The sequence below is a fragment of the Dermochelys coriacea genome, chromosome 1 (assembly GCF_009764565.3).
Source record: "Dermochelys coriacea isolate rDerCor1 chromosome 1, rDerCor1.pri.v4, whole genome shotgun sequence".
Lineage (NCBI taxonomy): Eukaryota > Metazoa > Chordata > Testudines > Dermochelyidae > Dermochelys > Dermochelys coriacea.
Window position 1 is genome coordinate 50,804,285 of NC_050068.2, and position 6,000 is coordinate 50,810,284.

Sequence of the window (6,000 nt, forward strand, 5' to 3'; positions counted from 1 at the left end):
TGGTTTACAAGTGTATGAACAGGCATATACTATCCACATTAACTGGGTTAAGAGCAGTTTGATCTTACTGGACTCCTGGCAGTGTAGCGGTCCCCCTTTGTTGCCCCAACAAATACAATAGGGGAGGGGGCAGAGGAGAAGGTGCAAGGCTGCCTGCAGAAATGGCATTGCCTCCTTCCTGGACTATGCTTTCAGGGATGGATTGCCAACAACCTTATGGCCTCAATGTTGTGGTATCAGCTATTGTGTCTGGATCCTCCCCCAAGTTTTTTTTTGGACTGGACTCAGAGGCACATTAACCATTTTTGTAACAGTTACCACTGGTTTTGTCCTGCTTTGGTGTTCCTGCCATTAGATGGAGGAGGCCAGGGGCTCATTGGTTTAGTCAGCAGAGTGGCAGTCTTTTGCCTCCAGTCTGTTCAGCAGTTGTTGTACTCTGACTCCCTGCTGGCTGGAAGTCCCTTTCTTTTTCTCTCTTCCATTGTGCTGTTGTGGGGAGAGGGGGATGGTCTCTGACACTCACCTATTTTTTGCACCTTAGAGACCACAAGTCCTCCTTTTCTTTTTGTGTATACAGACTAACATGGCTGCTACTCTGAAACCCGTCACCTATTTTTGTTGACACTTGGCCGATTACAGAGTCTACCTTTGCCTCCATTCTATAATGGTTGTTTTAATGCCTTGTGATTTCTGTGACATGCAGGGCCAGACCAGACATTTTCCAATTCATGGCTCTCGGAAGAGCCACTGTTTTTTAACCAACTTTTTCTAGCTGAAGCTCTCACCTCTAGGAGCCTGTTTCCAGCCTTTACTCAGGCTGGGTTGTCCAAGTTGTGCCCACTTGGTTGTTCCTAGTCAGTCAAGCCGGAAGTCGGTGACAGCTCTTGCTGTTCAGACCAGAAGCTGATCTATGCAATTTTTGTGTAATGTCCTCAGGAGGTCATCTAGTCCAACCCCCTGCTCAAAGCAGGACCAACACCACCTAAATCATCCTATCCAGGGCTTTGTCGAGCCAGGCCTTAAAAAACTCTAAGGATGGAGATTCTAGGTAACCCATTCCAGTGCTTTACCACCCTTCTAGTGAAATAGTGTTTCCTAATATCCAACCTAGACCTCCCTCATTGCAACTTGAGACCGTTGTAACTTGAGATCATACCCACTGCAACTTGAGACCATTCCAGGTGGCACTCCTGCAGTGAGCTGTTCAGCATTTGCAGAAAGTTGTTCAGGGGATTTTGTGCCAGAGGGAATCCTGTGTTCCCCTCACCAGTTGTCTTCTTTTCTTTGGACAAGATCCTTGTGCAGCGAGGCAGATTGTTGCCCTGGAAGGATTTCCTTTTGCAACCATGACCAAGAAGCAGCTCTGTGGCACGTGTGTAGGTCCAGCATCACGCTACCCTGATACAGCCTGGAGAATGCCCCTGTCCTCGGATAATTCCATGTCCCCAGCTTGGAGGACATTGTGCAAACCTCTTCTTCCTAAATGCTCCAGTGACTTACAGTGGAGGATCCTGCATAGCTCTGTAGCAACCAATTATTTTGTGCATCCCTGAGGTGTGCCCCTTCAGCTCGGGTTCAGATATGGTGTTTCATTTTTTCCCTATATTGCCCTCATTTGATTCCTCTTTTTAGTTTTTATTTTATAGCAGCTTTTCAGCAATTTGGGACTCATTTTTTCCAAGCTCCCTGTTTGATCTCAGAATGACTAATATTTATTGCTCACATTCAGCAGGTTTCCTGCCTGGCCAACTTTTTGCTGGGTCAGGCAAAACTGTCAACTTTGAAGTCTCATCAGAACATAGTGGCCGGGGTAGAGCAGTGTTTGTGATCTGGCTGTGGACTGATTACACCTTTTCTAAATTGATGTGTAACCTGGACCCTTTTATGTTGATTTGGTGTGTTAACAGTATTTTGAGTGAACTTGGTGATGCTGATGCTTTAGTGATCTATGTTTTAATGTTCACTTCAGATGTGTTTTGCTCCATTTTATTCATCTTTTTGTGTATCTATTCTAATGTTATTACATTTTTAATAAATTTTATGTGAATAAAGATATTTTTCATGACATGGCTTGCTCTCTCTCTTTTGTTCTTCATGACAAAAGCCTGTCCTGGCTAAGGCACCTAAGTCCAGGAGACCAACGTGGTTCTTGGCTGTGAATCCAAAGCAAAAATATGTGCTTCCCTTTTGCCTTGACTTAGGCACCTATCTCCCTTTGAGGGGCAAGGGCTAGAACACTCCCCCATTCCTCAGCATTTCTAACTGGCTAGCTTATGTGGCTCCCTGCTCAGCATTTCAACCCCTCAGTCCCTTCGTAAATGTAGCCTGTGGTGCCTAAGGAGATTGTGGCAGTGCAAAACTGGTTTTTAGAATATCCAGAAATGTAGAAAATTGTAGAATTAAAAAGGGCTCAATATATTAACTATAACAGAGACAATTAAACCCAAATTTTAGATTGGAAGCCATTTATGGTCATGATTAGAGGGCAAGCGATACAGTACAGTAGCTTATGAAGTAACTGCAAATTAAAGAGAAACTAGACAAATGTGGTTCCATTCTGAAACATAAAGAGGCCACTGTGGTGTTCCAACTTTGTGCCCAAATGTGCTCACTTTATAAGTGCTTCAAATATTGATGGGATGATGTCCCAGGTTACACATCCCAATCTAAGCCGAGTTTAAATCAAGATTTAAATGACAGATAAATCCATCTTTGATAATATTAGGTTATTGTTCTTACAGGCCTTATTGCAGATAACTTGTTTAAACTAGAGAAAAGGCACTCAAGCCTAAATGACCTTGACAATTTACTGTACTTGAAAAATTGGGATTTGGACCCAAATACTTGGGTTAAATGAGTGAAACTCAGACCTCAGTGGTTCAGGAGCCAAATTAGTGATCAATATTACACAAAAGAGCCACAGTAGTGTGAATTCATTGTTTCATTTACTATAGTACTATATATTCATATTTAAACAGTATGATGGGAAATATTTAGTTTATCTATACACAAACACACAAACATACATATGACTCATAGCAAAATGACTGACCAAGTATTATTATTTTATCACCTACAGTTGCTTAATAACATAATCAAAGCATCCTGATTGGTTAATAACTTAGATTGGTTAATAATTAAATCACACAGTGTTTTAATATCACATGCTGCAAAGAGCTGCAGGAGACAGATTAAAGAGCCACTTGCAGCTTGCAAGCCTCAGTCTGAGTATCACTGGGCTAAATCAAATGCTATTATAGAAACCTTCCAAATGTAACAACCAATCTGTTAATAATTTGATAAAGCACAGAAATACACTCAGCTCCTCAAGATGCAGTATTCAAAATGAGAGAAAAAGTAAGAACATTCTTTATTATTCAGTGATTTAATTGAAAATAAATGTAAAACCTTGGAATAAGATTAAAAGTGAGCTTCAATCATCAAATACATGTTTTAGCTTTATGAATGGATATGCATAATTTGATAATTAGGTCTGGAAGGGATCCACTGAAAAAACTCTGGACTTTCAAGCACCTCAGACTGAAAATAATAATAAAAAAAGAAAGATTTCATGGCTTTACAGGTTAGCTAAGCCATATAATAAAGGAAATGTACTTTTGGGCTCATTAGAAAGTAGGTGACTTTGGAGAAAACACTGAAGATACAACAAGCAATCTTATAAATGTCAAGCAGATAAATATTCGACAATATTCTGGATAGACTGTAGATTACCTCAGAAAGAATGGCTATTTTCCAGCGTAATGAGCCTCTTAAGTGCCAAATATGATACATAAAGACAGGAGATCTTTTGCATATGCTTTGGGAATGTTCAAATTTAACATGATTCTGGCATCAGATGCTAACACATGTAAATTATTATAAATAAAATCCGCTCTATGACCTGAAATAATGTATTCTTTGTTAAATAATGACGAAATAGAGAGCAACATGAAAAGACGTGATAATGTGGCTCTTCTCCTAGCACAAAACAACAGTTGCTATATGTAGACCAGAGACTCTCCTGACCACACTCCATCTACTTACAGAAGGTTGTACAAAATTCAAACAGTCTATAGGGCACAATTAAATAAAGCCCTGATGCTGCAAATGAGTTGTAGTGATTACACAGCAAATATAGAGCTTATTAATAATATTGTTATACACACCCACATATAGGCCAGATCCTGGGCATAATTTAGGCCTAAACCTTTGAAATATGTCAAACATCTGATGCTGCTTCTGTGCTTCACACCCAGGAGATGTGTATTGAGTCGAGTCAACAGCTAAGTACCTAGACTGCAATTCAGCAAGAGTTTGTGTGTAAACTTTATGCCTATACATTTGTGTAACCCTTCTGCCAGTCAGAGTGGACAGCAACAAAGGCCGGGTTCAGTATCTAGGGGTTCCTTTTCAACAATACAACACAAAACTGGCTCAAGCCCCCATCCAGTGACCTGGGACAATAACAAACCACCCCCTGGGTGCCTCTACGACCAAGCACAGAGTCTGAGTGTAGGAAAAAAAGGACGGAAGTAACTCGGCATTAATTTGAGAAAACACCGCAAACAGGGTTTGTATACATAAATCATGAGCAAAAGACCCACCCCCCCCAAGTAAGTTGGGGGCAATGCCTTTTTCTCTTGGGTTCTTAAGTCCAGCAACCAAAAGTATTTAATGTGCCTGTCCCTTCTCTGCACTCCACTTGGTCAGTGCAGACCCAGAGGTGCATCTGCAGAGTTAACCTCCCCCCCATGGATGGAGCGGGGGGGGGAAGAAGGCACCTTACTCACTCTGCTTCCCAGGCACTTGCTTGCTGCTCCTCTTCGCCGGCCACCCGGCCAGCCAATCAGTACTCCACACCTCTCCACCAGCCACCCTGCTGGCTGAGCGCCACACCTCTTCGCTGGGCTCCACTCCAATCCTCTCCACCAGCTGCTCTGCTGGCCGATTGCCACACCTCTCCACCAGCCGCCCTGCTGGTCGATCGCCATGCCTCCCTGTTGGGCTCTGCTCTGGTCCTCTCCGCCAGCCACCTTGCGGCTGATTGCCGCACCTCTCCACTGGCTGCCCTGCCAGCCGATCACAGGTCCCACCACTTAACACAGCTCTCAGTGATTTCAGCTGGTAGTAGGGGAGCTTCACTGCTGGTGCATACTGGGCAATCTTTTGCATCAGAGACACTGTCCCAAAGCAGGTCTAATGCTAAGACCTAGATATCAGTGGCTTCAGCTCTGCAGTGTGTAACAAGATTCTCAATTGAGCCTAAATTAGCTCTTTTATTATATAGTGGAGAAAGGAATGGTCATATGATATCATGACCCTTAAGCACAGCCTACACCACCAAATAACTGTCCTCACCCTCTCTCAACTCACTGGGCTTTGGAACCCATGTCCCTGCCTAGTGAGTGCTGTTTAGTTGAAGGTGAGTCCCTCAATCAGTATGCCAAGTACAGTTACGCTGCCCTTGATTCATACAACAAGGATAACAAACCCTTATTACTTATGCCCCAATAACAAGGAGACGGTGGATCCAACACCAGCCAAAAGTGATAATTTGGGCAAGCAATCCTATCATGCTGAGCACCTAGGCAGGGTGGATGTGGAAGTTGCAGTCTGGGCTTCAGAGGCCACACTCCAGTCCAAGCCACAACTTCAAACGGTTGTCTACAAAGCTATTTTTAGCACAATAGTGCAAGTCATGCTACTGCTAGTCTATCAAATTGTCTGGGAGGCTCACTCCTGCAGGCTGTGTAGATATACTCTTAGCCATTGACGAACCTGTCCTCCATATGTCTATTAGCCAAGATGGTCAGGGATGCAACCCCATGTTCTGGTTGTCCATAGCCTTTGATTGCCAGAAGCTGGAAGTGGACAACAGGGGATGATTGCCTGTTTTATTCATTCCCACTGGAGCACCTAGCATTGGCTGCTGCCAGAAGGCAGGATAGCAGGCTAGATGAACCATTGGGCTGACCCATTACGGCCGTTCTTATGACCAAA